Here is an 11,692-nt window from a genome sequence, read left to right on the forward strand (position 1 = left end):
ACATAGTCAGTATTCCAAGAAATGTTGGCTTTTTTTGATTGCCCCTGATGCATGTAATGGAATCGAGTACTATACCTCCAGCTCCAATAGACCTCACAGTTGCGATTGCCATCGATGGTGTTTGATTCATTTGTCATGTATCTTGACTATTTTACCAATATTTGCTATATCTCAGTTATCCATTAACTTTCTTGATCACAACTTAGATGGTGGTGTTTGATCAATTTGTCGCGCATCTTAATTATTTTATCAACATTTTCTATCTCATCAGCAAAAGCAGTTAACTGTGTCGATCACAAGTTATATAAATGAGAAGAAGTCCAGTGGCGGATCTAGCTTGCTAGGTGGGGGTTTCATTGAACCCCCAACTTTCGACGCGGAACATAAATTTATGTGTAAAAATTTATTAAAATTGTAATAAATATTAGACATGAACCCATAACTTTTAAATTACGACAGGTTTACACTAAACATCTTAAGGTTGAACCCATAGAGTTTAAATCCTGAATCCGCCTATGAAGAAGTCATATAATGTGTTTGTCTTTGTTAGCATTTACTTCATTAACTATCACACCATTGAATGCCATCGATATCAACCTTTACAACAAGGAAAAGCTAATAGTAACAAGGTAGGCCTAATTGGGAAAACAAAATACTAATTGTGACCTTCAAAGTATCTCTTTTCCTTTCTCCCTCGATATTCTCTTTGTGATAATGACAAAAACTCCGACCCAACCGGTGGAACCACCTTATAATTTCCTATTTTAGTAGTACTACTTTTTGTTGGTTGAAACTCAGCATTCTTGGATGAACCTCCTCCTCTTATTTTCTTTCTTTTTTACCTTTTTTTGTTGAGGTGCATTTCTAACTGGAGAAATGACTTCCAACTCTTAAAATTCCAATATCAAAAGTAGAATTATGAATAAAGAAGAAGGCAGAGTTATCTATGGAAAACAAGTAAATAGGAGAAATGGGCAAACATGTCGTTACAACAAAGGACAGAATTTGTTCTCAACTTAGAATTTTAAAGATCCCAACTTTCCTTTTTATGTATTACATATAACTCATATGGCACAGCGCCCCTTCAAAGCCAACATCCCAATTCTTAATAGAAGATCAATCTAATTAATGATTTTTGCAGGACTAGAACCATCTCTCTTACCTCTAACAATTGGGACTTCAAAATTTCAATTTAATACATAGTTTTAATTAAGCACAAATTTAAAAAATTAAAGAAGACTTTTAAATATTGTAATTTTAAATTAAAGTGTATAATATGTCAAAATTCACTCTGAATTTTATGATCATAAACAAGCTAGGTAAACTATTGGAATTAAAGAGTTACGTAAAATATGTAAAAAAAAATATTAAACAAGACACTTAAATTGAAGGAGAGAGAGTAGTATATTGCATTGATGATTTTTGCAAGATCACAATTCACTATGGGATTCTGAAATATTAAAAAGAAGGGGCAAAAAAGGAAGAAAAAGGGAAGAACCCCCCAATATATCACTCAATGATACGTTTATAAGATGTAAAGCTTAAATATGAAAGGGGAAAAAAAAAATAGCCCGAGAAAATTACTAGTCAAATAGGATCAGAGGGGGAGCTAGAGTTGTAGCCACAAGTTCGACAAGACTCATGTACCTTTAACCAAAATCCTGTATTTGTATACAAATAATTTATTCAGAATCTTTAATAAGCTTGTCTTTTCTAAAATTCTAAATCAGTCTCTGGATAAGTTGAAAGGTTCATTTCACCAAAATCCATGGACTACATGATTGCAAGTATTTTTAATCCACCTGAAACTTTTTCTCAAAGAACCTTTCATTTTACCTTCCACAGCATAAGATTTATAACCAAGAACTCTTTTTCTCCTCTGTAATTCAGGGTCATTAAAAGCCCAATTTCTTGATGATGAACTGCTTTTTGTCTTCTTGATCTTCACTTCTTTATCCATACCCCCATATGCATAAGAAGCATAAGAATTAGTACTAAAACTCCTCAAATCTTGCATATTTGTTGGACCTGGACCCCCTCCATAGTAATTTTGTATTTGCATGTTTCCTTCTCTTGTTGACATAGATCTATAATTTTCCATATCTGAAAACACACACAAACAGAGAGAAAGAGAGAAATAATTTTGGGTTTTGGTTTTGTGGAAATAAATTGGGTACAGCTGAAAGTGGTGGTGGTTTTGATCTTTTTTTATTTGTAGATCTTTTGAGTATCTATTTTTTTGCTGTAATGATTTTTGACATTATTAAAGCATGCTTTGACTTTTCCTGCGATAGAATAATGGCATGGCTGTAAAACTTTTACCGTAAGCTTTTACTCCCTCCGAATAAAAATAAATAAAAAAATCTACTTAGCCATTTGCACACTTCTTAAAAAAAATACTAATTCTTAAATAAAAATAAATAATTTAACTAGATTACTCCTAATTAAATAGACATTAAAATTTAATCATATAACACTTAATAGAGGCAAAATATGAAAAAACAAAATTAATTTTTTCTAGATTTGCTAAGTATACTTTTTTTTTATCCAAAAAAAGATTAAATGAACTCTTTTTTTTTTATCTAGATGGAGTAATGTTATTCAAAACATTAGCAAGTAGCACGGGGACATGACTCATCAGCACCTGACTGAGTATCCATGTTTGCATGTCGACAAGTTGCGTTACTCTTTTCATTTATTTTATGTATTTTTTTTAACAGCAGTAAATTAAGAAAAAAGATAAACTTTATGATTTTTAAATATATCTTAATATTTATATTGTTATAACAATATTGAAGTTTATTATATTAACTACGGAAAAGATCCAAAAATACCCTTGACCTATTGAAAAAGGCTCATAAATACCCTCCTTCCACCTTTTGGTCTAAAAATACCTTTAAGGTTTGTTTTTGGCTCAAATATACCCCTCAAACTAACAAAGTTAAAGTTAACTCTTTTAAAAAGCCAAATGGCATTTTGTGATTGGACACATATATTATTTAATTTAAAAATAAAAAAATATGAACAAAATTGTTTTTTTTTTTTGCATTTCGTGAATTAATCAACGAAATATGTTTTTTTTTTGTTTTTTTTTTGCATTTCGTGAATAAAAAAACGAAATAGGAAATTATAATTTTTTTTTTTGCATTTCGTGTATTAAAAAATGAAATAGGATAAAAAAAATTAATTTTGTTCATATAAAAACGAAATTGGAAAATATATTTTGTCCAATTTTCCAATTTCGTTTTTATATGAACGAAAATAAATTTTTTTTATCCTATTTCGTTTTTTAATACACGAAATGCAAAAAAAAATTATAATTTCCTATTTCGTTTTTTTATTCACGAAATGCAAAAAAAAAAACATATTTCGTTGATTAATTCACCAAATGCAAAAACAAAAATCAGTTTCGTTCATATTTTTTAATTTTTAATTTTTAAGTTGCCACACAATTTTTTTTTTAAAAAAAAAATATGTAAATTACGGAATTTTATTATTGGCAAATTTTTTTTTTTAAATCTGGAATTTTAAATTACTGGCAATTTATTATTGGCATTTTTTTTAAAATCTAGATTTTTTTAAAATTACGGAATTTTATTATTGACCAATTACAAATTGTCATTTGGCTTTTTAAAAGAGTTAATTTTAACTTGTTAGTTTGAGGGGTATATTTGAGCCAAAAACAAACCTTAAGGGTATTTTTAGACCTAAAAGGTGGATGGAAGGGTATTTTTAGACTAAAAGGTGGAAGGAGGGTATTTATGAGCCTTTTTCAATAGGTCAAGGGTATTTTTGGACCTTTTCCGTATTAACTATATATCGTAACATTTCTATTGATATAAACGTTTTCACTAATGACAAAACAAGAGTCCGGAACCAAAATGCCCCCAAAAAAATCATTTTGAACTAAAATATCCCAACAAAAAAAAAATGTTACAAAACTACCTTTAGCGCAGTATTTTACTGCGCTAAAGCACTAAACCGTAAGGGACCCGTTAAGTGCTTTAGCGCAATAAAATACTGCGCTATAAGAGTTAAGCGTAACGGACCCGTTGACTGCTTTAGCGCAGTATTTTACTGCGTTATAGAAATTTGTCTCTCACCTATAGCGCAGTATTTTACTGCGCTATAGCGCTCCGCCATTTCCAAAATCAGCCTCTTACATTTTCACTCCTTTTTACGTAGTTTAGCCGTATATTAATCATGCTTTGAGATTCCGGAACTTCAATATTTTATATAGAACCCTACTTATATTTGTACAATTAATAAAATAGGCTCAATATATCAAGAATACGCAATACTTTGGATTGTCGTTTTAGTGGTTGAAAAGTGCTCGAAGACCTTTTTTGTTTGAAGACTTGTAGTCATTAGCTTTAAGTTATTTATCTTTTCGGGTTTCGTCTTATTTTTAAATTAATGCTTAACTTTATTTCGAATGTGTCACGTTTTTTTTTATTATCAATTTATGATGTGAAACTATAAACAATAATAAAGACTAAGATAATATTTATAAATATGCAAAAAATATATAATATTTACGATAAATTGTACAACACTAATGTATATACATTATCGAGGATGGGTCCCACATGTAGTATGTCGGAGACTATCCCTTGGCCTAAGGCTCATACCATCCCCACCGCCCTCGCCATCGTCTCCATCGCCCTTTTTTCTCTTAATAACTGGGCGCTCCAAGTCATGGTCATCATCTCTTCCCCTAGCCCGTGCGCCCTTGACTAGAATGTGCTTTTTCTTAGGATCTGGTCCCGCTCGCACGGGCAGAACCTCATGATGACCTGGGTCTAGAAACTCGGACTCTTCCACGTCAGGAGTTTCCACCGAGGGCGCCGAAGGATGAACCTAAAAAATATATAATAATTAGTATCATTTCTTATTTATATTGAATACATTAACGTTATTTATTTAATCAAACCTGTGTGTCAACGGGCGTCTGAGATGGGTCTGTAGGCTCCTGAGATGGGTGTGGTGCTGAATATGTGGTAGTCTCCTGGACAAGATGTTGTTCGAAGTCCAAGTAAAGGTTATAAAAATTAAATAAATATTTACCTTATATTGAATAAAATTAGTTTTAAGTAAAAAACTTACATGCGCCTCGGTAGTTTCATGAGTAGACACCTCTGCCTCGACAGGCTGATGAGAATGCTCCTGAATGTGTCGCTCATGTGGACCCACTGACGCTGAATCCTAAAATATGAAAAAAATGAAATAATAAGTAACATACATATTTAAAATAAGTACTTTAAATAATCAAATATGTATATTAAATATTGACCTTATATTGAATAAAACAAATTTTAATAAAAATCTTACCTGTGGTTCGGTAGTCATATGGGAAGACACCGCTGGCTCGGCAGACCCATGAGAAAACACCTGAGTGGGTGGCTTTGGTGGACCCGCTGGCGCCGAATCCTAAAATATAAAATATTACTAAATAATGAATAACATATATATATTTAAAATAAATAATTTAAATGAACAAATAAGTATTTTAAATACTAACCGGGATCAAAAACTCATCGAAGTCAAGAATCCTGGCTCCCTCTAAATTCCTCACAGGCCGCTCATCAGCTAATGAAGTGCGTAACGCCGCCCAATCAATGTTATCACGCTCCTCCATGTATGCATTCTGGCTCGGCTGTGATGAAGACCCGGGTATCTCAGCAAGTAAGAGCGTCGGCGTAAACGTAGGTGAGTCCCCAGGTGAGCTGCCATCGGCCTGGAACGGCTGCAGATGGACTAGACCGTGAACGCCCTCTGGAATGGGATCGGCCTCATCCGCCTCATCTACCAGATGGTGTCCTCCTCTACGCGCACGCGTCCTCCGGCAGCACGGCGTCCTCTGCCAGCACGGCCTCCTCCTCTGGGAGCACCCGGTCCTCCTCCTGGTGCTGCCTGATACTCAGCCTCCGGAACAGGCTCCGTCATGCGCCTAATCTCGCCTGCCTGCCGGATACCATCCTCGGATATCCATACCATCTCCGCGGCAAGCCCCGCAAGTCCAGGGTAAGGCATATGCTCAACCCCAAGATGCGTAAACGTTGTACGGCCACCAGCTGCATTTGTGTTCAACATAAACAAAAAAAGTTATTTTTAAAACGTAACAATTAATGCAATTATATAAATCTAAATACGATAAACTTACCAATGCCTCGTACTGCCCCGCGAGTGCTGAGTATCCTACATCCCTAGGGGGACGCAAAGCTAGGTTGCCGATCAATCGGCGTGTGATCTGATGATACCAGCGCATGTAATGCTCAATGGGAGTCAAATGGCCGACCACCGCTAAAGTGCCCAACCTGTTCTCCCAACGGTGGAGCTGGACATCCATGAAAGCCAGAAAATCATCATCAACGGCAGCCCGATCGTCCCGCTGGTAGTGTCGGAGCTCATGACGGACGTCAGGGGGTATACTTTGTGTATGCCCAAACTGTCGTAAGACACGCTTGGGCATGTGATCCTCTACGATGTCCAGGTGTATCAATGGACACCGCGACCTCCAAACCCCCTGACCTTCCGTACATAAGGGCGGCAAACCATCTAATATAACAGCGTACGGCGTCCATATAAATAGTTGCATAACATATAAATACAAATCAGTGATCACCAAGTAGAAAAGACGTTTAATTAAATTATTAATGTAAATTTAAATAGTTTTACCGCATCGTCCGTCATGTGATCAAGCTGGTCCCGGAATGGAAGAATACTGTGGTGCGTATCCACATCCCGGTCAAAACCCGCTGTCCACCTCCTCGCATAAGGCATGTCAATCTCGAGGTGATGCCAAGGTACGGGCTGAAAAGGCAGTATCCTCTCCCACGCCCATAACTGTAAGCGATATTAGAAAATACGATTTTTAAGTCGTCATTTCAAGAGGTTTGTCTACATTAAAGGAAGGCACACTTAAAATATTACCTGGAGAAGAGCAAAAAATCCACACACATCTCTGACAACACCAACAGACGCTCGGCACAGGCATCTGTAAAGATACGCCAAAACAGCACCACCCTAGCTGTAGTCTCCCAAGTGGTCTAGATGCTCCAAGAAAATCAAATAACGTAAGCTGACAAAGGCACCCGATGAGTTCGGGAACAAGATGCCCCCGAATATAATAAGCAGTTACAAACGGGCATGACGATCAACATCGTCCTGCGGGGTGCCGTCGTCAACCGGATCCAGACCCTCCAAATAAGTGCAGAGTGCACTAATCTTAACCCGACTCTGTCCCGAAATCTGGCCCTCAGCATCAGGCACGAAGTGGTTGAGCCTAGTCAACTCTGTCGCCCACGTCTGACCAGGAGGAGGCTCGTACCGAGTGTGTAGTGATCTTCATCTACCCGCAATCTAAAGAGGACCTCCACATCCTGAAGTGTAATCGTGGCCTCACCAGTGCAAAGATGAAAGGTATGTGTCTCTGGCCTCCACCGCTCAACCATGGCCGTGATGAGTGCCCAATCATGTTGTACCCGACCAACGGACACGCAATGGTAGATGCAGTCCCGAAACAATATCTCCAACACGCGAAGGTGTGGGGTGTGCTCGCGTAAAAGAGTTCACGCTCTCTGCAGCCTACGGGGATGGAGCCTAGTAGATATCCCTATAGTACCGGCCTATAATAACTCTGACCTATGATTGTCTTGCAAAGACAATACTGATCTATCAGCGGGCCCCAGGTGAACAGCGGGCCCCGGGTGATCATCGGGCCCCGGGTGAGCATCGGGCACCAGGGGAACATCGGGTCCAGGGGGAACATTCGGATCCATGAAAGAGTCTGGTCTGTACAAACTAAATTAGTCATTATTCTTGAAATGAACGATAAATTATATTAACTAATTAATAATTTGTAGGGAATATGTGAATTATGTAGTATTATATCTTGTGAATAATTAACATGGGATATGCAGTAAATTTAATATGTGATAGTAAGGATACATATGTGATGGCAAAGATTTTTAAGTTAATTACTTTTGAATTATGTGATGGCAAAGACTTGTTAAGTTAATTAGTTTGGGAATCGAAATTCAGCAGTAATATTTGTTTAGAACTCTATTTTGAATATGTGATGTATTTTTAGTTGACCAAATAGCCAACACAACTACGATAAAATGAAACTAAAAGAGTATATTCGTCGACCACATATTTTTCTACAAACTTTACATTTTTTTCGTTAGCTTATGTATTTATGAAAAGAAGAACTTTAACTATTCTTTTTAAGATAATCTTTTTTTATTTAACATATATATTCACGCTTTTAAAATTATATAGATTAACAATTCATAATCATTCACAACTTGTTTGGATGGTTGTTACCTATTGTATTATATTATGTTGTTAGTTTAAATACAATGTTTGTTTTGATTATTACTTTAATTTTATTGTTATGTAACGACGAAATGTCCTATTTTATTTAACCACTGATTTGGTCCTATACAATACAACACAATACGATAAATGTCAAAACAATACATAACAATCATCCAAACAAAGTGTTAACAACATAATAATTCATTACCAATCAACTTCTTTCAATTCATAAACAATATTTAACAACTAATAAATTCATAATCAATATTTAACAAATAATCAATTAACAAAATAATAATTCATTAACAATTCATAAATAATTAACAAATTAACAACTCATAAACATATAAAAAATTAACAATTCATAAACATTTAACAAATTAACAATTCATAAACATTTAACAAATAATGAATTAAACAAAAAAAAAATATCGGAACAGTGGCAAAAGCCACTGCCCACTCGAACAAGAACAAAAAAAAAACGATTTTTTTTTTTGGAAAATGGCAAGGATTAAATGTTAAGCATGCTTAGAATATAATGTATATAACAAAATAATAACAAAAGTTCATAGTAGAAAACCTTAATCGAAGATTTTTTGTAGAGTTATTTTAATCAAGTTGTACGCCGCTTTTTCCCAAAATTCGAACTTAGATTCTTGCTCCTTGACTTGAATATACCGAGAATCTAAACTTTCACGGACGAAATTTAATAAAAAATGACGTTTTTGGATGTGGGGACCACCTCGGATTCGCCTCCAATGGCGTTTTCGTTTTTTTTTTTTTGCCACTGGAGGGACCAGTGATGGAACCCGATGGGTTTAAAGTGGAGCGCTATAGCCCAGTAAAATACTGCGCTATAGGAGAGAGACGAATTACTATAGCGCAGTATTTTAATGCACTAAAGCACTTAATGGGTCTGTTACGGTCAAGTGCTTTAGCGAAGTAAAATACTGCGCTAAAGGTAGTTTTGTAACTTTTGTTTTGTTGGGGTATTTTGGTTCAAAATGGTTTTTTAGGGGCATTTTGGTTCCGGACTCGACAAAACAACAACTCATAGCTCAATCAACAACAGTTGAGGAACTTCTGTATTAGGTAATAGGTCTAAGTCCTACGCGAAGGTAACTAACTTTGATATTTAAGTGGAAAAGGGTATAGAGACATACCCACCTTTTAGAGTTTAAAAGGGTGCGAATTGCACACTACAAGAAAAAAGATATTTGGCAATTAAAAAAAAATTGTTGTCATAGATTGATTATTGTTGTAAAAAGTATTTTTGGCAACAAAAAAAAAATTATTGCATAAATTTTTTCCAATGGCTATTATTGTAACGGCGTGCAACAACTTTTTTTTTTTTTGCCAAAAGTACTTTTTGCAACAATAATCAATACTATAGCAACAAAATTAAATTGTTTGGCAACAAAAAAGTTCATTTGCCAATAATAAAACTAAGTTGTTGCCAAATATTAAATTTTTTGTTGCCATTTCTATACTTTCTTGTAGTGTTGGCTCAAAGAATCCGTTCGAGATGGATTTAAAGGTTACACAAAAAAAAAAAGAAATAGAAAGTTTCAATTACCATTTTCTAAATTTAGAAAGAGTTATTTATACTTGGAGCGGACTAAAAATAAAATAAAGTCAGATAAAATGTAATTAATGGAGTATTTCATGTTGAGTTTATCTTCTATAGGTTTAACGCATAAAAAATTAGAAACCTGAAAATAAAACAGCTTGTATACTGGGGGTAGGCGTTCAGTTCTTCAGTTCAGTTTTATCAAACTTCGATTTGGCTATTTCGGTTTCGATTTTTGAAGGTGGATATCGAACACCGAACCCAACTAGTTCGGTTTGGTTCTTTCGGTTTCGATTTTTTGAAGTTTGGTTCGGTTCAGTTTTGGTTTTTTCAATTCTTTTTTTTTATATGATATTAGAAGCGATTCCATTTACACTAATTCATTTTCTCAAAAGCAACAAAACATAAAAATAACAAATTAAAATCAAAATCAAACAAACATGATACATAAGAACAGAAAACCATAACCATAATATAAGATTACTAGGTGTTATATATACATACAGTAAGAATAATTAAGAAAACACATAAAAGACATACATTAATCCTAAAGACACATCCTAGTCGTCTTTCTTTGTTAAGGATATTTGATTTTCTCAACTGAAGTGGAAAATTAGGGATACAAAAGCAAAAGAGAGCTTATTACAATTGGATTTTTTTGGGCTTAAACTTAATGGGTCTGGACTATTTTAATTTTTTTGGATAATGTATAAATTTCGATTCGGTTTCATCAAAGTTCGGTTCGGCTATTTTGGTTTCGGTTTTTTGAAGGTGAACAACAAACAGTTTGTTTCGGTTCTTTCGGTTTCGGTTTCTTAAAGTTCGGTTCAGTTCGATCCAGTTTTTCGATTTTTGGTATTTATGTCCAGCCCTATTGTATACATCATAGAGTATAATGATATAAAATTTTTTAAACTTTACAAGTTGTTTAAATCCGTTCATATTATATTAGTGTATCATTTAGGTTTAGTTAAATGTCACCTAAAGTTCTTTTCTTTTCTATTTTGTCCTCTATTACTAATCAATGGCCGCCGAGAAATTTTTAAAAAGAAAAAAAAAGGAGAAAAATCACATGCCACATTAACACATTTCATCAATGTTGACTGTTAATATCACATTGAAATTCTGTCTTTTCTTTGCTTGTCAGCGATATAAAAAGATATAAATAAAAACAAAAAAGATGAGCATGTGTGATTCACATATGATGAAATAAGATCTCTTGGCTTCTCCACTTCAAATATAAACAGCTTGGATTTTGGAATGAAAAATGATTGGCTTATCCATGACCTTAATTGTTGTTTTAGAAGTCAATTAAAGAGAAATAAAAGGTGGAGACTTTTGCCATTCAATTGGCTTTAATTCCTGAAATTCCAAAATTACATACGTGCAGTGGCGGATGTAGATAGAGCAGAGGGGGTTCATCCGAACCCTCTTCGGCGAAAAATTACACTGTATATATAAGGTGAAAATTATTTTTTATGTATATATAGTAGACGTTGAACCCCCTTAGCTTCTTCATTTATGACTTCTTTATATTTTTGAACCCCCTTGACATAAATCCTGGCTCCGCCACTGCATACGTGTACGTATAGTTATGGCATGTAGGATATTCAAATAAGCATTTATATTATACACCTCGATAGTATCACAAATCTTTACTATATCGATGCAATTTAAACGGATAGATCAGTTGTTGTGTTGTTTTTATATTATCATTTCAGGTTATATATGAAGTGGTATTTGTTAATCAATCCGTGCATACGAAAATGTTAGACTGAAACAGCGTTTAAAAAAGAAAAA

Source organism: Lycium barbarum, chromosome 3 (assembly GCF_019175385.1).
Source record: "Lycium barbarum isolate Lr01 chromosome 3, ASM1917538v2, whole genome shotgun sequence".
Taxonomy (NCBI): Eukaryota; Viridiplantae; Streptophyta; class Magnoliopsida; order Solanales; family Solanaceae; genus Lycium; species Lycium barbarum.